At 39.7% G+C, this 23,149-nt stretch overlaps 1 protein-coding gene across 2 annotated transcripts in view; it reads right to left on the bottom strand.

Moving 5' to 3' along the window:
- frmd4ba (FERM domain containing 4Ba) overlaps positions 1-18,586 on the bottom strand; it is a 91,531-nt gene extending 72,945 nt beyond the window's left edge. For both annotated transcript variants that reach the window (XM_062997541.1, XM_062997540.1), the window contains exon 1: positions 18,485-18,586. The gene's annotated coding sequence lies outside the window, so the exon portion shown is untranslated. The remainder of the gene's footprint in view (positions 1-18,484) is intronic.
- Between the last annotated feature and the right edge of the window lie 4,563 nt (positions 18,587-23,149).

Consider the following 23,149-nt stretch of genomic DNA (forward strand, 5'->3'; position numbering starts at 1 on the left):
TTATAGCCTGCCAGTGTTGGGTTCCCACACAGAGGTGTATCGGTCGATGTGTCTTTGTCTGCAAAGGTGCCTGGACCAGTCCCGGAGATCGCAGTGACAATGGGAAGAGACCCCATATGATCTTTCCTTCCTCGAACACCGCCAGCTGTGTCTGTGTGATAACTGGGTGCAAGTCAGGATTACCCTGAACAGGGCATCAATCCATTGCAGGTCTTCAGCCACCCCCTTTAGGCATAGCCCATCTTGTATGTGTAAATGCCCTGCCAGACGATAGCACAGCAGAAATTCTAAACAGTAGTAGTGGGCTGGCGTAATAGGTAGCAATAGGTAATGAGATAACTGAACTCAATAATTAGGAGGTGTGCCCATAAAGCTTTGGCCATAGAGCATATGTCTGTTCCTGAAAGCATTCTTTTTAAAACCTGGCTTGCTAAAAATGTCTTGTAAATAGTGATTGAACTAGGTGTGGGAAATATATACAATTCCCTCCTTAATATTGTATTTTTTTATTAATATTAGCCAATAGCCAAACTATTGGTACCCTTCCACCTTCTTTAAAACAACATTTTAGTTAATAGACAGTATGCATTATTTCACATTCAATAGAACAGAAACGTTACTTGTAATTTACAACTAAAAAAATTATTTATAATAATAAAACAGACAGAAATCAAGAATTATACATACTGGTATTTGGTATTTATTAATTCTAATATTTTGGGGGCAAAAACACCTTTGGAGGAAATGGCTGCTATCAAGAGCTTTCTGAAATTTTGAATAATATTTCTGTTAACTAGGGATGCATCAATAAAATTTTTTCCCAACCGAGTACAAGTACAAGTATTTTTGTACTTGCCGATACCGATACCAATACCTATTGGATCAGATATCTCACATGCTAGAAAACTCGATCCGGTCGCCGAGCACTCGGCGAGCCGGTCGGATCGAGTTGTTGGATAGTTCACACTTAGCGATCGAGTTTTGATCGCCGAGCGAACGCCGAGTTGCTCCCGAGCTGGCAAATCTAGCGCCGACCAGTCGCCGAGCGAAAATCAGGGCAAAAATCGTGTAGTGTGAACTAGGCATAACGCAGCAACGTGCACTAGGCACACGGTATCGGATGTTTGTATCGGAGCCTCGTTTGCGAGTACGAGTACAAGTTAATGAGCGCGGTATCGGGCAAATACCCGATACCAGTATCGGTACTCGTGCATCTCTACTGTTAACATTTTTAAATGATTTAAATCAGGACTCATAGCAGGCCACTTCAGATTTGTTCATTATTTTCTTCTCATCCACTTTTGCGTGCTTTTGAGGTGTGTTGCAGATCATTAACCAACTGAAAGACCTATGAAATGTGACTAAGGCACAGACTTCATTGTGCCCTGCACAGATTCAAAGCAACAAGTACCTGAAGCAACAAAGCAACCCCAAAACATTACCGATCCTCCTCTATTCTTTTCTTTAATTCCCCTTCCTCCTTGTAAACACAGAGTTGGTGTGACTTACTGTCCAAAACACATTCTCCCCAAAAGACGGTGAACATACACTTTGGCATTGTCCAGTCTGGCCTTTTGTGTCTTGCTTGTAGAAAAGGAGTCCACATTTTAATAAGATCCAAGAATACCAACATGTCTGTACATCACTACATAGTAGTAGAAGAGGATGCTTGTGTTATATTATTTTGCTTGGTATAGGATTTTAAATCCATCCTGAGACAGCAGTTGTCCTCTGCCTTTTAATCACAAACTCTGTGTTTAGTCTGAACTCTTTATAATGAAATGTCACTGCCCTTGGTCATGCTTCCTTGCCTCTCTTGCATACAGTGCATGAAGCAGTTCTGCCCTGTCAGTTTGTGAAAAGCAGCAGTTTGCAGCACAGCTCTAACGATCTATCATGCGGTATGAATGTCAGAGCCAAAGTTTTACCCTGGGTAGAAGAAATTTTATCATCAGATAGTATATATTGTCATAATGTCCAGCCCGGAGCCTAGACATAATTAAGATTTTTTGAGATTTGAGATTAAGATTTGTATATTAACAAAATGATTCATCTGTATGAATTTAACATCTGGGGAACAAAGAATTGTACAATCTTAAGCATGTTTTCAACAATGTAAGAACTTTCATTTTCACCCATATGGAAATCTAAAAATTCACTGTTTAGAACTATGTGTCACATCGTTGCATAAACCTGGGTCTAAATTTGTAAACTAGGGAAACTTGAGGCAGATCAGAACTTCCCTCTCTCTTTTTGACATAAGCGTATCAGTCATGGTTAGTTCAAACAGGATCATCGCCTTTCAACTCATTGTCTCCAATGTAATGCATGTAAATCATATATAAGCACAGTGTCAGCCATGGATATCACCTGTTGAGTTCAGTGCACTGGTCTGGAGTATCACACACTTCTCAGGCATCAAGTTTCAGCTCAAACTCTGATCATATTGTCAGTGACTGACTCCATTGTGCTTCTGAGTCATTTTGAAAACCCAAAAAAATCATCACATGAGACAGTGAATGGGGGTAGAACCGCATCACCATGGATACAAGGTACACAATCCAGCCACCACAGAAATGCAACCTCAATCCTTACAGTGCCTTCATTTTTACAATATTTTTCCCCATATTTAATTGTTACTGTTTTTTTATTGACCTGTAAAACAATGTGCCTTACCGTGTGGCTTCAATCTCATGAAACACATTATTTACATTTTCATTTACTTTTATCCAGAGTGACATACAGTACTGTGACAGTATATATTGTCTAAGCCCAACAGTGGCAACCTGGCTGTGGTGGGGCTTGAACCAGCAACCTTTCAATTACTAGTCCAGTACCTAAACTGCTATGCTACAACTACCCTATTTATTATTACACCCGCTCCCTCAATTTATCAAAAGTAAACTGTATAAAATTTGTTGTTTTAATTACTTCACAACATTTTTATTTCTATCAGCATGGTTAAGATGAGTCAAAAGACCTTTTAAAATATGTAAGGGATCTAATCATTAGCAATGTTAACATATAAAGATTTACTTTATTATTATTTAAGATTCCAACTGAACTGTAATATAGAACAGAACACCTTTATTTGTCATATATACGTATACAGGTGTACAGTATAACAAAATTCTTTTTTGGCACATGCCAGCTTGTTTGGAAGCTGGGGTCAGAGCGCAGTGTCAGCCATTGTACAGTGTCCCTGGAGCCGAGAGGGTTAAGGGCCTTGCTCAAGAGCCCAACAGTGGCCGCGTGGCAAAGATGGGATTCGAACTCTCAATCTTTGATGGATAGCCCAAAGCTATACCAACTAGGCTACCACTGTCCACTGTATGACAAAATCTTTAGCCATATGCTGCTTAAATGTAATCTGAACCAAATGTACACACAAGTGAAGCAGCTTTTAGTCAACATTACCATAACAGGTGTAATAGAGTTCAAAAACCTTTTTTATTTTTTTATTTTTTTACTTTTTTTTACTATTATCCTAACATAAGCATTTACAAACTTGAATTTGTAAAAAAAATGTTAGGGGACAAAATAGAAGAAAATGATTAGCCATTTATGTATTTAAGTATTTATTTGTTGTATTTCCATCAATTACTACATCCTGGGCAATTCCAGCTATACAGGGAAACACGGAGAGCCAATCCATCCCAGGGGTTCGCCTCAGACATAGCCAATCACGTTTGAGTAGACTCCCGGCCGGCCGATAGCACTGCTGAAATGCAAACGTCTTTTGTGCAGTACGCACCAACAGCAGTGCAGAGCAGCCTCGATAGTTGTGCACAAATAAAACACACACACACACAGATTTGAACTGTGTATTCAGACAGAGAAGTTTAAATAGCTATTGTTTCATGAAATAGGTTATTTAATGGATTCGGCTAGAAATGGGTGTCCATTCCATACAGACATACATTCATGTTCCATTTCATCCAAAAGATGGTCAATAAGGTTGAAATTAGGAGTCACCACATCAAACCTGTCAAACTATGTTTTTATAGACCCTGTGTGCTTGTTTGTTTATTAGGATTTTATTGTCATGTTCCACATTTTGGTTACATTAATGACAGGAAACGGTAGTTACTCATTACACACAAGGTTCATCAGTTCACAAGGTTATATCAAACACAGTCATGGACAATTTAGTGTCTCCAATTCACCTCACTTGCATGTCTTTAGACTGTGGGAGGAAACCGGAGCACCCGGAGTAAACCCACGCAGACACGGGGAGAACATGCAAACTCCACACAGAAAGGACCCGAACCGCCCCATCTGGGGATCGAACCCAGGACCTTCTTGCTGTGAGGCGACAGTGCTACCCACTTAGCCACCGTGCCGCGCTATAGAACCTGTATGAGCTGCTCAATAATGCTGGAACTGGAAAAAGCTTTCCCCAAACTCCCGACAAAGTTAAAAGCATAGCATTTATCTCATTGCATTGATTTTACACAGTAATGGGTGTGGCTGAGAACACCTGAACTGAATAATTAGAAGGGGTGTCCACATTACAACGGAAGTTCCTAGTCAAACTGATGCAAATGATTTCTGAAAAAAAAAAAAAAAGAATAGGGGCTGAATTCTTCCTCACTGCACCACAGAGTGCATACATTAGGACTGCTGCAGGTGTACACCAAAACGATCAGACCGGTTTTAAGACTAGTCCAGCTGAACAAAAGTATTTACAAACCCCTTTAAATAGTTCGGGCTTGTTATCTGGCGATTCGGGTGATAAAGTCTAAGTGGCACATTTTTTAAATCATGCTCATAAAGGAGTGCCACGTTACACATTGACAGAAGTGTGAAAACGAGTTTCAGCTCGTTGCTCTTCTGTTTAATATTACAACATCTTGATCGTCATAAGATCCACAATGACATCTGCAGATGTTCACATGTGATTGTGCAGTTAAGGGAGTCCTCACACCGCTTACACAACAAAAGAAGGCCTGAGTCATGGCAGGACTTCCTGCTTTCGGCTCTGGATGTTTCATTCACCAGAACTATTCAAAAGGTCACAAGGTTTTGTAACAGTCTCCTTCCTAATAATTGGCCTAATGCCCTGAATTACCTTGGATTGATCACATAGTTTAACTTTGATTATAAATACAGTAGACTTGAGTTACGAACGGTTTACCATACGAACATTGTGGGTTACGAATGATCTTTTTCAACTTAACGAACAGTGTATCACAAAAGTGAGTACACCCCTCACATTTCTGCAGATATTTAAGTATATCTTTTCATGGGACAACACTGACAAAATGACACTTTGACACAATGAAAAGTAGTCTGTGTGCAGCTTATATAACAGTGTAAATTTATTCTTCCCTCAAAATAACTCAATATACAGCCATTAATGTCTAAACCACCGGCAACAAAAGTGAGTACACCCCTAAGAGACTACACCCCTAAATGTCCAAATTGAGCACTGCTTGTCATTTTCCCTCCAAAATGTCATGTGATTTGTTAGTGTTACTAGGTCTCAGGTGTGCATAGGGAGCAGGTGTGTTCAATTTAGTAGTACAGCTCTCACACTCTCTCATACTGGTCACTGAAAGTTCCAACATGGCACCTCATGGCAAAGAACTCTCTGAGGATCTTAAAAGACGAATTGTTGCGCTACATGAAGATGGCCAAGGCTACAAGAAGATTGCCAACACCCTGAAACTGAGCTGCAGCACAGTGGCCAAGATCATCCAGCGTTTTAAAAGAGCAGGGTCCACTCAGAACAGACCTCGCGTTGGTCGTCCAAAGAAGCTGAGTGCACGTGCTCAGCGTCACATCCAACCGCTGTCTTTGAAAGATAGGCGCAGGAGTGCTGTCAGCATTGCTGCAGAGATTGAAAAGGTGGGGGGTCAGCCTGTCAGTGCTCAGACCATACGCCGCACACTACATCAAATTGGTCTGCATGGCTGTCACCCCAGAAGGAAGCCTCTTCTGAAGTCTCTACACAAGAAAGCCCGCAAACAGTTTGCTGAAGACATGTCAACAAAGGACATGGATTACTGGAACCATGTCCTATGGTCTGATGAGACCAAGATTAATTTGTTTGGTTTAGATGGTCTCAAGCATGTGTGGCGGCAATCAGGTGAGGAGTACAAAGATAAGTGTGTCATGCCTACAGTCAAGCATGGTGGTGGGAATGCCATGGTCTGGGGCTGCATGAGTGCAGCAGGTGTTGGGGAGTTACATTTCATTGAGGGACACATGAACTCCAATATGTACTGTGAAATACTGAAGCAGAGCATGATCCCCTCCCTCCGGAAAATGGGTCGCAGGGCAGTGTTCCAGCATGATAATGACCCCAAACACACCTCTAAGACGACCACTGCTTTATTGAAGAGGCTGAGGGTAAAGGTGATGGATTGGCCAAGCATGTCTCCAGACCTAAACCCAATAGAACATCTTTGGGGCATCCTCAAGCGGAAGGTGGAGGAGCGCAAAGTCTCGAATATCCGCCAGCTCTGTGATGTCGTCATGGAGGAGTGGAAAAGCATTCCAGTGGCAACCTGTGAAGCTCTGGTAAACTCCACGCCCAGGAGAGTTAAGGCAGTTCTGGGAAATAATGGTGGCCACACAAAATATTGACACTTCAGGAACTTTCACTTAGGGGTGTACTCACTTTTGTTGCCGGTGGTTTAGACATTAATGGCTGTATATTGAGTTATTTTGAGGGAAGAATAAATTTACACTGTTATATAAGCTGCACACAGACTACTTTTCATTGTGTCAAAGTGTCATTTTGTCAGTGTTGTCCCATGAAAAGATATACTTAAATATCTGCAGAAATGTGAGGGGTGTACTCACTTTTGTGATACACTGTATATATACAGGGGTTGGACAAAATAACTGAAACACCTGGTTTTAGACCACAATAATTTATTAGTATGGTGTAGGGCCTCCTTTTGCGGCCAATACAGCGTCAATTCGTCTTGGAAATGACATGTACAAGTCCTGCACAGTGATCAGAGGGATTTTAAGCCATTCTTCTTGCAGGATAGTGGCCAGGTCACTACGTGATGCTGGTGGAGGAAAACGTTTCCTGACTCGCTTCTCCAAAACACCCCAAAGTGGCTCAATAATATTTAGATCTGGTGACTGTGCAGGCCATGGGAGATGTTCAACTTCACTTTCATGTTCATCAAACCAATCTTTCACCAGTCTTGCTGTGTGTATTGGTGCATTGTCATCCTGATACACGGCACCGCCATTGGATGCACATGGTCCTCCAGAATGGTTCGGTAGTCCTTGGCAGTGACGCGCCCATCTAGCACAAGTATTGGGCCAAGGGAATGCCATGATATGGCAGCCCAAACCATCACTGATCCACCCCCATGCTTCACTCTGGGCATGCAACAGTCTGGGTGGTACGCTTCTTTGGGGCTTCTCCACACCGTAACTCTCCCGGATGTGGGGAAAACAGTAAAGGTGGACTCATCAGAGAACAATACATGTTTCACATTGTCCACAGCCCAAGATTTGTGCTCCTTGCACCATTGAAACCGACGTTTGGCATTGGCACGAGTGACCAAAGGTTTGGCTATAGCAGCCCGGCCGTGTATATTGACCCTGTGGAGCTCCCGACGGACAGTTCTGGTGGAAACAGGAGAGTTGAGGTGCACATTTAATTCTGCCGTGATTTGGGCAGCCGTGGTTTTATGTTTTTTGGATACAATCCGGGTTAGCACCCGAACATCCCTTTCAGACAGCTTCCTCTTGCGTCCACAGTTAATCCTGTTGGATGTGGTTTGTCCTTCTTGGTGGTATGCTGACATTACCCTGGATACCGTGGCTCTTGATACATCACAAAGACTTGCTGTCTTGGTCACAGATGCGCAAGCAAGACGTGCACCAACAATTTGTCCTCTTTTGAACTCTGGTATGTCACCCATAATGTTGTGTGCATTGCAATATTTTGAGCAAAACTGTGCTCTTACCCTGCTAATTGAACCTTCACACTCTGCTCTTACTGGTGCAATGTGCAATTAATGAAGATTGGCCACCAGACTGGTCCAATTTAGCCATGAAACCTCACACACTAAAATGACAGGTGTTTCAGTTATTTTGTCCAACCCCTGTATATATATATATATATATATATATATATATATATATATGTATTTACAGTGAGCAAACATTTGGACAGCAAACAGTGTTTTTCTGGAGTTTTCTTTATATTTTGTAAAATTCTATATTAAAATGTCCCCAGAGAAGGTGCAGAGAAAGCACAGTTTTTTGTTGTTGTATAATTACTCCTGCCAGTAGCTGTCACTGTGTATCAGACAGAGGGGACAGTGATTAAGAGAGAAGCAGGAAGTTATTCTTTCGTGAAATTACACCTACAAAATACAACGCTATTGAAATAAAGAAGGAAATAATAGAGAAATATGAGAGTTATTGTTGTTTCTGGTAGATACAATGTATTACGGTGTATGGTACAGCACACATACTGTACTGAAATGTGATGTGTGTTTATGTACAGTACAGTACTATTACTGCGTATTGTTGTTTATTATTGTTTATTACTATAATTTAAGAAAAATATACTTGAATTTATAACAAAAAAGACCATTTAAGACATTAGAAAGGTTAGGTAAGGGGTGGTTTGGGAGGTCTGGCACGGATTAATTCTATTTACATGATTTCGTATTGGAAAAATAACTAACTTTAACTAACGAACATTTTGACTTAAGAACAGCCCTTCGGAACCAATTAAATTCGTAAGTCAAGGGTCTACTATACTGTATTCTTAATATCACATTAATTACTAAGTATATTTGCTTCATGCACAACATTCATGCTGGCCAAGAAGGACTTCAGACTAGCTTAAGGTCATTCTAATGAGTCAGGCTTTCAGCAGGCTTTTTTTCACGCTACTCATGCAGGTGTGTTGACCAGACAGCAAGTATTGCTGTTGGTCAAGTGGCAATGAAACTATACCACATCTATCCGTCCCTTCCTCAGACTGGACTTCAACCCAAGTTATAAAGCCAGCAGCACACTGTGATTAAAAAGTGTCTACTGCTAAAAGTAAGGGTTAACAAACATAAATTAAAAAATGTAAAAAATCCCAACAACATTGCTGCACCTGATACACCTATCTCGGACATTTACATTTGTGGCATTTAGCTGACGCTTTTTATCCAAAGCTACTTACAATTATGATTGAAAACAATCTGGGCAATTAAGGGTTAAGGGCTTTGCTCAGGGGTCCAACAGTGGCAACCTTCTACATACTAGCCCAGTATCTTAAACGTTGAGCTACCACTGCCCTACAGAACAACACCTAATACCATGTCACCCACTTAATATCTGGTTAGTGATGGTCCTATGGGGTCTTTTTAGATTAATGGATGGGGTAGAGGAAGTTGACAATGTGTACAGAGCAACAGAATGGCTACAGTCAGTAATTGTTTAGCCTTCTTTATGGAACCGGAGCTCCTGGAGAAAACCCACACAGACACTGGGAGAACATGCAAACTCATTTACATTTACATTTTCGGCATTTAGCAGACGCTTTTATCCAAAGCGACTTACAGAACTGTGACAGTATACAGTCTAAGCAATTGAGGGTTAAGGGTCTTGCTCAAGGGCCCAACAGTGGCAACCTGGCAGTGGTGGGGCTTGAAATGGCAACCTTTTGGTTACTAGTCCAGTACCTTAACCGCTAGGTTACAACTGCCCTAGTAACTCCACACAGAAAGGACCCAGACCGCTCCACCTGGGAATCAAACCCTTGCTGTGAGACAGTGCTACCCACCAAGCCACCGTGCCACTCCTTTGGTTTGGTAGTATTGTGTACTGAGATCATATAAACATAAGGGATCGGTGTTATGTGACCACTTATTTACAACATAAAACATGCCCCATTTAAAATTTGCACAATTTGATCTAAAGAAAGTGTCACATTTAGAGCAGTATTGAACCACAAACTATAAATTCAGTGCATTCCCACATTATATGTACTACATCTGATCTCACCAAAACCCAGTGCTTTATCTGTGTAACCATATTTACTCTCCTGTATGACTAACACTGAGATACAGCAGTTGAAAACGTCCAGGAAACCTTGGCTAGACACTTCCACCTGCTTTTCCTGCTTTGTTTGACACAGTTTGACTCATCAGAGACCAGGAAGAATAGAAAAAGGGAGGAGGCTACTTTTTCAGCTCACTCGCCCAAGTTCAACCACTCATCAGGGCTTCAACGCTTTAACCACACTGCTGTATTGATTTCTGTCATTTCCAGACTGTGGAGCGTGACAGCTCCCGAGTGCCCCTCCGTTTCTGTATACTCCACGCTAATGTCTCTCCAGAGAGGAAATACACGCACAAATACACACACTGAGCTGTAGCCTCATGATGGGCAGTAGCAGACCCCCCTTGCCTATCATCACGAAGCCTGCCTTCCTTCCTTCCTTTCCCGTCTGTCACTCTGGAATTAAATTAGCACTCTTTGTTATTCTGCCTCTGAAGTGGCGATGGGTGAAAATGTATGTGTGTGTGTCTGCTGATACACACATGCCGGCTTGTGTTTGTGTGTATGTGTGAGTGTGCATGTGACAAACGAGGTAATTACCAGGCAAATCATCGATTTGTCCCTCTTGCATGTAAGCTGAGCAGCAGGAAAGCCACAGTGCGCTGCATAATGCAGATCAGCGGGCTTTGTTCATATGGGAAAAGTACATCCAGTAAAAAAAAAAAAAAAAAAAGCTCAAAACACCTGAAGCTATTTAAGCTCAGACTGATCTGCCGTTCTGAAAGGCCATAAGGTTTGCAGCTCATGCGGGTAGGCTTCATGTAAACCATCATTTCTTAGAAAAGGCAGTAAAACCTGCTTTAAGCGGCTCTGAGGACGCACCAGACAATAAAACCGATGGAAAACTTTAAAAGGAGCAGTTCACGGACAGTATACAAAGCTATAAACAAACATCAGAGGGAGAAAAGTAACAAGACAAAGACTTACAGCTTATTATGAATACAAGCTTTCCTTTGCTTGATTGCTCCGCCATCAAACAGCACTTTCACATTGTAGTACAAATACGAAAGAGAGAAATAAGACATATGTTAGGTACATTATCGATGCAGACGTGTGATTTTCCAGGAATTTCCTCATTACCATGTCTTCATTAACAATCTACTGTTCCAGTGAAGTACTTCACAGAAGAGGACCAGCCTCCCAAAGGGTTCTCCTAGTGGTGAAAAGCATTTGAAACATCTGCCATCGATTCACCCACACACAGATGTGCCGGAGGTGAATGAGTCCATCAGTATGAATTAGCCTTGCTATCTCCTGAGTAAGAGACCGATTCATCTCACAGACATGGGGTTGGCTGAAAAGTCTCTATTAAGAATGTCATTATACAAAGTGTCATGCTTATTTGTAAAATTATTGGAAACGCCTAATTTCATTATACAGACTATTAGCTTTATTTTGAATAAGCTAAATTGACTTTGACTTTAGCTGAAGTTATTTTACAAACACTAGTAAAGAACATGCGTATGTCATGGTATGTTTTGAACTGTTAATTTTTACCTAAATTTGAGTTCTAATATACAAAGGAAATACATAATATTTGGTTATATGTAATAAAGCTCTTTTGTTACCTGGATTAGTCACTTTTAGTTGGCATTACCAGGCACCTGAGGCAACTCGGGTTGGATTATTGACCACTAAACTTGAAACAATTAGTAGAGTTCAACCAATATTATTGAGTTTCTGGCAAAGATGTTTTCCTATCCACTTTTTACTTTCCACTGACATCAAAAACAGTTCCAGAGCAAAATACCACCATCACCAGACTCAGCAGTAAGTACAGAATTATCTTAACCTGTGTGTAGGTGATTACCAACAAATGAAGTCTTTGAGATGCTGATTTTGTCTTGATGTCTTGCACAGCAGCATGAAAATCTATTGCAAAGGCATATAGAAAGCTTGCCTGACTGGGGACAGTGACAGCTGTGTTCTGTTAGTAACTAATTTATATCAGAACTGTTTTAGGGTGGGTTTTGGTTTACATTTGTTATGGATACATGTGACATATAAGCTATACAATGTGAGAGCTTGGGTTTCCCCGCCCTTGGCCAATACCACAGTGCCATGTACCACTGTGTAGTTTGTACATGCGGATAATAATAAATATATATATATTATTTATTGATTAAGACTTTACCGTCATATTTTACACACATTCATGACAGGAGAGTTAATTAATGGTTACACAAGATTCTTTAGTTCAAGTTTTTAAAGTCGAATACATGCACTGACAATTTTGTATCTCCAATTTACCTCACTTGCATGTCTTTGGACTGTGGGAGGAAACCGGAGCTCCCATAGGAAACCCACGCAGACACGAGGAGAACATGCAAACTCCACACAGAAAGGACCTGGACCATTCCACCTGGGAATTGAACCCAGGACCTTCTTGCTGTGAGGCAACAGTGCTACCCACCGAGCCACAATGCCACCTAATAATAAAAAATTTTATTACATCTATAGTTGCTTTAAAACAATCATATAATTAACTAACAAATATAGTTTAACTTCACATATATATCCTGGTCTTAAATGACCTAAAGATTTGTAAAATATATTTCACATTAAAAGGTTTGTTCTATGTATATACAAATTACTTTCTTTAGAGTAATATACAGCCTTTATTTTTTTATTGATGTTTATGCTGTCACCAACAGATAGTTCTAGTGTACTGATGTCACAGCTGTTTTTTACCCCTTAAACTGTGAACCTAGGGAAGCTGTGACTGTCCAATGAACTGTGCAAACATTGTGCAGCTGAAGTCATTTGCAAAGGCAGGGTTACTTTTAACCTCTTAAATTGCACAATGGCTGCATATACAGTATGTAAAGCACTACTCTTGTTTTGCACTTATTTTATTTGTTTGCTTGTCACCAACTCCAACTTGGTTTTGAGTCAGTCATAAGGGTTTAGCTAAACTGCTCTAATTGATTCTTTTTTTGCATGTTATATCCCTGCTGGTTATAAGGGTTTGTATTGATTTGTAGTATAAATCTAAAGACCTACTGTTGCTCTAAAATCAAAAATTGACTTTTGCTCCTGAATCATCAAAGCCACATTAACATCCATGCTGATCAGGTCCCATAACATGTATTCTGTAAACAGTAAGCCTTTAAAACTCAATTCTGCTTACAATACATTTCAATACATTTTCTCTGAGGAAGGATGATAAGATCTATTGTGCCATGCACGCATTTAAAAACCAGTCTGACAAGCTGCAAATTCAGTGGGCTGTCAAAATAGTCAACACATACAGACTAGATTTACAATTGTATCATATGACAACACCTATGAATTCTAAACGTGAATACAAATGTCAAATGAAAGATGGATGAAAAGATAAAGCCTTTCACAGTATTTAATGCCAAATGAGGTGTCATTCAAATTAGAGCCCAACACCTGGATTAGAGTCCAACACCTAATACAGATCGGATTAGTTTTAGATGCAAGAGCAAAAAATAATACTTTTAGAAAGCCCACAAGGAACTTTAGTAAGGAACTTAAATTTATGAACTGTTATTGTTTCTGAATAAATAAATATTGTATTGACAATTCAATCACATAACAAAAAGAGTTGTACAAATCATTGGAATTCTAAATATGCCATATGTAAATCTAAGCTTTGGACTTTTTATATTAAAATTAAATGGAAGGCACCACATTAGTCACATTAGACCTGTTTAACATGAGTCGATACCTATTTAATAAAAAATATAGTGAAATGAGTACACCGATCAGCCATAACATTAAAACCACCTCCTTGTTTCTACACACATTGTCCAGTTTATCGGCTTCACATACCATATAGGAGCACTTTGGAGTTCTACAATTACTGACTGTAGTCCATCTGTTTCTCTGCATGCTTTGTTAGCCGCCTTTCATGCTGTTCTTCAATGATCAGGACCCCAACAGGAACACTACAGAGTAGGTATTATTTGGGTGGTGGGTCATTCTCAACACTGCAGTGACAATGACATGGTGGTGGTGTGTTAGTGTGTGTTGTGCTGGTATGAGTGGATAAGACACAGCAGTGCTGATGGACTTTTTAAACACATCATTGTCACTGCTGAACTAAGAATAGTCCACCAACCAAAAATATATCCAGCCAACAGCGCCCTGTAGGAAGCGTCCTGTGACCACTGATGAAGGTCTAGAAGATGAGTCTCTGACTTTACATCTACAAGGTGGACCAACTAGGTAGAAGTGTCTAACAGAGTGGACAGTGAGTGGACATTGTATTTAAAAACTCCAGCAGCGCTGCTGTGTCTGATCCACTCATACCAGCACAACACACACTAACACACCACCACCATGTCATTTTAACTGCAGTGCTGAGAATGATCCACCACCCAAATAATACCTGCTCTGTGGTGGTCCTGACCATTGAAGAACAGGGTGAAAGCAGGCTAAAAAAGTATTTAGAGAAACAGATGGACTACAGTCTGTAATTGTAGAACTACGAAGTGCTTCTATATGGTGGACAGTAAGTGTGGAAACAGGGAGGTGGTTTTAATGTTATGGCTGACTGGTGTACATTTTGCTTTGATTCTGCATCTACTGTATGTGTGGTGTGTGGTTGTAACTAAATGCTGTGAATTAGCCCTCTGCTTAGTTCTAGTTTGAGCAGCTCAGTTAAATCAATACCTATTGGGCTAACTGAACAAAAAGAAGTCATAAACCTTTCATCATTTTTCATACTGGTGTCATGCTACTCGCTAACCTATGGCGCTTTGCTAATAAGTGGCCACACAGGTTGTCCCAGATAGGGTTTCTGACACCAGACCCATCTACCCAATGTATGTCATGGTGTGACAGAAACAGAAAAACACTTAAAGAATGTGCTCAAAATGATCTAGATGATTTATAGTCAATTTAGTACCTATCCAATTTTATGTCTAAAGTCACTTTTCATCTCTCACATCAATGAAAGATCCCTTTATTTGGTTTAAATAAACTGTTGTGTTTAGGAATAGGTGAAGCCAACTCACCATACGTGTTTGAGCCTGTAGTCCAATAATTATCAAGCTGACACATGCCCCATATAGCTCATAATAATAGTTTATAATAAATTAAATGAGCACATTTATGCCTGGATGTCATGAGTTTCACGAAGCTGGAATTTATGACAAGGCTGACACGGAAGCCTCTTACTGACATTATTAGTGTAGTTATTGTACATTTATACTGTATTGTATATAAGTGTGATACCAAAATAATAATAATAATAATGTTACATGCAGACCCACATGAGCAGATTAGTTTTACATGCAGTCAGTTTACATACAAACTTTTCTGTTTGTGATTTTAATCTTTAATACTTCCGTTGTTCATGATTTAAGTAATATAAACGCATTCATTTTTTCTGTTTAGATTAGAATGCTTTATAAACGTGTTTGAACATCTTGCTGGTGCATGGGCAGGCAAGGCAAGTCTTAAATCAAGTCTGAAATCAAGTCACCATCTCCTCTCTCAATTCAAATTAAGTGTCAACTGTGGGAAAGGAATTAAAATGTCATTTTTAACCAACGGCATTATCTGAGTTAGTTTTCGGTTAATCATTAACTTTCGTAGTTCGGGATGATGTGGATTTCTAATATTATGGTCGACTATCTAGTAAATAGCCATGAATGAAAGTTGCAGGTGGTTCAGTTTAAAAAAATGTGGTATAGATTCCTACCACAAAGCATTTCGAAATTATAGCTATTTCTGAGGCTGACCCTTCACCTTATTATTTCTTGACATTAATACATTGGGGTTTTTTTAATAAGAGACATAAGGTATCTATCCAGTTAATGTTGTCTGACTCGAAACTCAACTTTTGTTTGGCAATATAGCATTATTGAATTGGACCAGCTGACTCCTTAAATGCCACTGAAAATGCTAGAATAAAAGCAACACAATGCATGCCTGTTTTTTGTCCCATGTGTTAGTGTGCAGTCCTTTTCATAAGCTAGCAATGCAATACTGGCCTTAACAATACTGGGCTGGGACTAAATGCAAGGAAAATATGTCTGCCCTGAAGCAATGTTTCACCTGTTAATTCCCACCCACATACTTTTCTGACATCAAACTTTCTCTCTTTTCATTTCCTTGAAAAGCTTAAGTATGACTGTCCCACTGCCTTAAACACGATCATCTGCTTTACATATCCTGAGCCTTTCCAATACGCTCCATAAAGATTAGTTTCATCATACTGAAGTCTAACTCTGGCCTGCAGTGTGTCAGCTTCACACACAACCAGGATGTCACATGTTCCCTGTTCTCCTATTGTTTGTCTTTCTCAGGAAACGGAAAGCTCACTGCCAGAGCCTGTAACAGTGGAGGAAAAAACGGGAGCTTTGATAAAGTAACCATGTGGCATAACAAGTAAACAAGCATGCACATGTCTCTGGTGCCTACACCACAGGTTCTCCCATGAGATGTGCCAAGAACCTTATGAAAGGTAAACTGGCATAAAGTGTTGACAGCTGAACAAACCGTTAATTACAAAACCAGCTTTGTAGGAGCTAAAAAAATAGTTTTAATCTTTACTTTTTACTCTTTAAAACAGATTAATTTTCAATACCCAGTACATCCTGGCTAGGGTTAGGGTCACAGTCCAAAGCAGGGACAGACCCAGGACATAGCAGTAGACAGTAACTTACTAATTTTTATAACACTTGAAAGTGAGAGTCCAAAACAAGATTCACACAGAAGCATAGAGCACATACAAAACTTCACAGTGACAGAACCTTGATCAATTGAGCTCTGCCATCATCATGCAACTACTAACCACATGTAAATAAATCTTTGTAGTATCTACACTGCAGAATGATTTCAAACATCCCGGGACGTTTAGAAGGGCTACAGGCTTGTCACTGCATTAAAAAGGTCTCTTGTGGTCTTGTTTTATAATGCAGTACTCTGCTAACTCCTTACTTAATACTTCTTGACATAGTATTAACTTCTTAACATCTATTACACAAAATAGGTTCTAGGTATTAATGCTGCAGATAAACCTTATCACTTTCTATTAACAACAACCCTATCAACAACAACATTAAGCAAAAAAGTTACAGTCTCATAGCAAATATCTCAAACATCCCTACAAGTACTGGTTCAATAATTTGCAAGTGTGTTCATGGATCTGCAAATCGACCCCTTGCAAGTGCAGTATTCAAATTACTACAAAATGCTCTTATGCCTAGGAAAGTAAGCAAGAAGTCAGCACTTATTTAACACCAGTTGGAGGATGACCCGACAAAAGCGGGAACAACAGTTATACAAAGAAAAAAGCAGTAAGCAGCACCACAATAATCACATCTTATTTATGGATCTATAATAAATAAAAACAAACAAGGGGCAGCATTTTTTGGGAAAGAATGAAAACAAATAACCCAGAATATATAACATATACTGTTTTGTGCTGTTGTAATACACCTTTTAAAAATGAGTTGTCTAGTTCAAAACCCCTGGCATGTGCACTATTCAAATTATTACAAAATGCTCTTATGCCTAGGAAGAAAAGCGGGAAGTCAGCAGTTATTTAACACAAGTTGGAGGATGACCCAACAACAGCAGGAACAACAATTATACAAAGAAGAACAAGAAGTAAGCAGCACCACAATAATCACATCTTATTTATGGATCTATAATAAATAAAAACAAACAGGGGGCAGCATTTTTTGGGAAAGGATGAAAACAAATAACCCAAAATATATAATATATACTGTTTTGTGCTGTTGTATTGCACCTTTTAAAAATTAGAGTTGTCTTGTTCATTTTTGAATGCATTGCTACAACAATATACACTAAATATTGCTTTAAATATTTCTCCCTAAGTTGCTTAAAATTAATTCTGCAATAAAACAAAGAACAATATGCACTGCAGGTTTTGGAAAATGTTAATTTGTTTAAATGTTTGGGCATTACATCTGTCTGCACAGCCGTTTATAAGGATTTAATATGTTTAAGTATTGTAGCATAATGTGATATGTCATGCATTAATAAAAAGCAAAATAATATAAATGAATACAAAAAGCATGTCATTTATTATTGACCCATATAAAAGAACATAAGGACAGTCAGTCTAGATATTTGACACAATTTGAAAACTTAAAACTGTAGCTTTAAAAGTGAATTGTGTCTAAAACACGTTCAGGCAAACTAACTTTATATTTTTAATAACATTTTACTGTTATTGTAGTGGTTGCTATATTATACCACATGCTTCTGTCATGATATACGAAGGTGCGTCAAAAAGCACAAAAGCACTAGACAAAACGCAGCTGAAATACATTTAAAGTTATAACAGCACAAGCATTAAAACCCCATTAAGCAGCAAAATGTGCAAATTCCAACTTTAAGCAAACAAATAACCTAATAAAATTAAATAAATTCGACTACAGGGCTATCCTACACCCCTTTAACAGCTGCAGGGTAGAGTTCAGTGACAAAGCGAGCTCACCTCTCAGCGTTATTCCAATCCAACGGCAGGTTCCCACTGTATTATTTATATAACTGAGCCTTTTCTCTGTAGTTTAAACTACAGCTTTCTTCTTAATTTCAATAAACTCCTTCGTAAACAAGCCATAAATCATAAGTGCGGAATAAAATGAAGAATTCAACGCAACCAGGCAATATTCCTTCCTTGATGTTTAGGAGAGAACGCCGGTGCTTGTCTGCACGGTCGCCTCCCATTCAGACACAAGAGCCCTTCTTTTACTCCGCCCCTTTACCTTCCTCTCAGAGAAGCACACTGGCGCTTCCTTTTACTGTACTGTACTACAGTATCTACAGGGTACCTGGTTACAGTTTGGTTACATTTGAATTCGAAATTGTTAATAAATTATATTTCGCAATTATATTTTGCCTAATTATATTTCACAAGACAATAAAATGTAATAATAATTAATTAATTAAAAAATAAATTAATATCACATAATTCTCTCTCTCTCTCTCTCTCTCTCTCGCTCTCTCTCACACACACACACACACACACACACACACTCATGCTTCTATTTTGCATTTTATTCAAATTAAAAACGATGTGTGTCATTACAAACTACACACTGAAAACGTGCATGACGACGCCCATTTCGTAATAATTGTGCATGTCACATTCGGGGATGCAATAAATGTTAGGCTGATGATAGATATCCCTGGTACACCTGTTGAATATAGAAGATATGATCAGGCATTGAGACTTGAGTGACTAGGATAAGGGCCAATATGGTAATCTCCAAAACATCTCACCTACAGGGGTGCTTAAAGGCAGCAGTACCCATTGACAGTGTTTCGAGGAAGGACACACCACAAACCATGGACAGGTTGTTGGGCTACCAAGACTCAATGATACCAGACCCAATAAGGCTATAGTGTGATAAATGAGTTGAACTATCCCCAAAAGATCTCACCTACAAGGGTGCTCAGAGGCAGCTGTACCCACTGACAGTGGTTCGAGGAGGGACACCACAAACCGTGGACAGGTTGTTGGGCTACCAAGACTCAATGATACCAGACCCAATAAGGCTATAGCCTGATAAATGAGTTGAACTATCTCCAAAACATCTCACCTACAGGGGAGCTCAAAGGCAGCTGTACCCATTGACAATGGTTTGAGGAAGGACACACCACAAACAGTGGACAGGTTGTTGGGCTACCAAGACTCAATGATACCAGACCCAATAAGGCTATAGTGTGATAAATGAGTTGAACTATCCCCAAAAGATCTCACCTACAAGGGTGCTCAGAGGCAGCTGTACCCACTGACAGTGGTTCGAGGAGGGACACCACAAACCGTGGACAGGTTGTTGGGCTACCAAGACTCAATGATACCAGGCCCAATAAGGCTATAGCCAGATAAATGAGTTGAACTATCTCCAAAACTTCTCACCTACAGGGGTGCTCAAAGGCAGTGGTACCCATTGACAGTGGTTTGAGGAGGGACACACCACAAACCGTGGACAGGTTGTTGGTCTACTAAGACTCAATGATACCAGACCCAATAAGGCTATAGCCTGAAAAAATTGTTAAACTATCTCCAAAACATTTCACCTACTCTAAGGCAGCAGTACCCATTGACAGTGGTTCGAGGAGGGACACACCACAAACCATGGACAGGTTGTTGGGCTACCAAGACTCAATGATACCAGACCCAATAAGGCTATAGCCCGATAAATGAGTTAAACTATCTCCAAAACATCTCACCTACAGGGGTGCTCAGAGGCAGCTGTACCCATTGACAATGGTTCGAGGAAGGACACACCACGAACAGTGGACAGGTTGTTGGGCTACCAAGACTTAATGATACCAGACCCAATAAAGGCTATAGTGTCTGGTACAGACCAACAGAAGGGCTACTGTTAGGTTCACCTGCTAAATAGATGGTACCAGTATGCACTGTAGGAAAAGCCACCTCGTGAGGTTTAGAGGCTGAAGGACCTTTTGTTACCAGATCCCAAAAGACTGCTTCAGATATCCTGCACAATCATAATCCAAAAACACCCTACCCAGGCTTTGCTTTATTTTTTATGTTTATTATTTGGTCTAAAGTTCTTAAAGAAGATACACATCTAATTTCAGTAGTATAAAGCCCACTGTTTTGTTGTGTTCATTAGCCTGTATTTAGGTGGCAGCCAAGTCTTTTGTCTGAATCCTGGAAAACTCCCACGCAGACAATAATAATAATGTCTACTCAGCTCTAATCCGAGGTTCAGTGTTGACACATGAGCATATTTTGAGCCTGTGAAAGTGCTTTACACTGTTATGCAGGTAGTTTATTTAAAAGGCAGCATAGCAAAGCAGCTTAAGATCTTAAGATCTGTCCACCCCAAACTAAACCTGCACAAAAATCACATTTATGAATAGCACACTTTATATATGAAGATTGTAAAATCATTTTAGAAAATGATACTTCAGAGATTTAGTCAAGATTAAAGTATGAAGGAAAATGCCAGAATAAAGCCTTCATATATTAATATTGCTGTGTCTCTGTAGAGCAGAAATTGCTTAGTGGGGAGTGTGATTGCTAGTGGTCTGGTCTGGTCCAGCTCTGTGATTTCACCCTTGAGTGATTGCGACAATGTACTGCAGCGTCTGCTCTCTCTCCATCCATAACCAGTGGGCTGATTATATACTGTGACGGCCTAACAACAAGGGACTCCAGGCTCTGCAGATAAGTTAAACTTCTCACCATATCAGCCATCAGCTGTTCTTTGATTAAGCCACCTTCAATATAAATCTGGTTTAAAATTGAAATTATTGAAATGACTCAATCAAAGTTCTCATCAACCATGTCGTCAATTTCTTTCGTTATTTTTAGTAACTACTTTATCTTGATCAGTGTCATAGTAGTTGCAAAACCTAAATGGAAAAACTGAGCACAAGTTGGAAATTGGCAATGCATTGTAATGCATTACACACTCACCCCATCCCTCACTCACTTATACATAGGGAAAATTTAAAGGAGCCTGCACCGAATGCATGTTTTTAGGAGATGGGAAGAAACCAGAGAACTAGAACTAAATCCATGCTGATACCGAGAGAACATGGTATACATGGAGAATCAAACCTAGGTCTGCAGCACATTATCTGCTGTCCCACAGTGTCACCCACAATTTTCTCCAGTTGTTGTTGAAGCTGCAGTAAGCAACTTTTGTGGATATGATGCCATTTTTGGTCAAATAAAATTGTACACAATTATTTTGGAACATTTGTGGCATGCAATTACTTGTCATGGGAATTCACTTGATGGCACTCGGCTGGTCATTTGGCTGGTCAGTTAACATTCATCTATCCCTAATGGTGTACACTATATAAGACCCAATGTTTTTTAAAATCAAAGTTAGGACTAGAGTTTAAATCTAATTTCATTTTAAACTAACTAGTCATCACTCAACCACTTAGACACTGCTTAATCAGTAACCCTTGGGGTATATGATCAATGTGATATGAATAAAGGTGAGGTAGTTTTTATTACCAATAAGGTATCCATCTATACAATTCTAAAATTTTCATTTAATTTTCATCAACCGCTTTATTCTGGTCAGGGTCATAGCAGGTCAGTTCAAGCAGGGCTTTAACTATCCTTCATTTGATATAGTCAATCATGTCTGTGTAGTCTGTGTAGACTGCTGCACCCCCTAAAGTGACCTTTATCTACAGTGTAAATAAAAAAAATACTATTTATAAATTTAAAAAAACCCAGTACTACTGTGTACTCAGATGGCACTGCAATCCATTTATTTATTAGGATTTTACACTTTGGTTACATTCATGACAGAAACAGTAGTTACTCGTTACACAAGATTCATCAGTTCACAAGTTTAATGTCAAACACAGTCATGGACAATTTTGTATCTCCAATTCACCTGCACTTGCATTTTTTGGACTGTGGGAGGAAACTGGAGCTTCCAGAGAAAACCCACGCAGCCACAGGAAAAACATGCAAACTCTACATAGAAAAGACCCGGACCACCCCACCTAGAAATCGAACCCAGGACCTTCCACTGCAATCTAACATGCTAACATACACAATTGCTCGTATCTGAGGGAGGGAAGGCTTTTTTCCTTACTGCTGATGCAGTATGCAATCACCGAGAATGCAATACTGCAGCAATAGTGTCATTGCAAGAGAAGAGGCCTGAGAACTCATGGAACATAAAGCACAGTGCGGCACTCCACTACTGGCAGGTGATAATAAGTGGTAGGTGACAGTGTGTGAAAGTTTGCATTTCTGCTTGGCCAGAGCAAAGGTGGTGCAACCGACAGTGGAAGTATGATGGGGAATTGGAAATGATTAGATTTATCCATCAAAACTATTAACTGTCTAAAAACAAATTTGTCCTCAGTAACTGATTCTGCAGAGATTTAGTCAAGACTAAAATATGAGAGTGGCTCAATGGGTAGCACTGTTGCCTCACAGCAAGAAGGTCCTGGGAGCTCTGGTTTCTCCCCACAGTCCAAAGACATGCAGTTAGGTTAATTTGAGATACTAAAATTGCCCTAGGTGTGAATGTGTGTGTATGTGTGTGTGTTTGCACTGTGATGGACAGGTGACCTATCAAGAGTGTTTCTTATCCTTCGCCCACTAAATTGTACCCACCACAACCAAACAGGATAGCAGTGGTAA

This window comes from Trichomycterus rosablanca, chromosome 6 (genome assembly GCF_030014385.1).
Source record: "Trichomycterus rosablanca isolate fTriRos1 chromosome 6, fTriRos1.hap1, whole genome shotgun sequence".
In the NCBI taxonomy this organism is placed as follows: domain Eukaryota; kingdom Metazoa; phylum Chordata; class Actinopteri; order Siluriformes; family Trichomycteridae; genus Trichomycterus; species Trichomycterus rosablanca.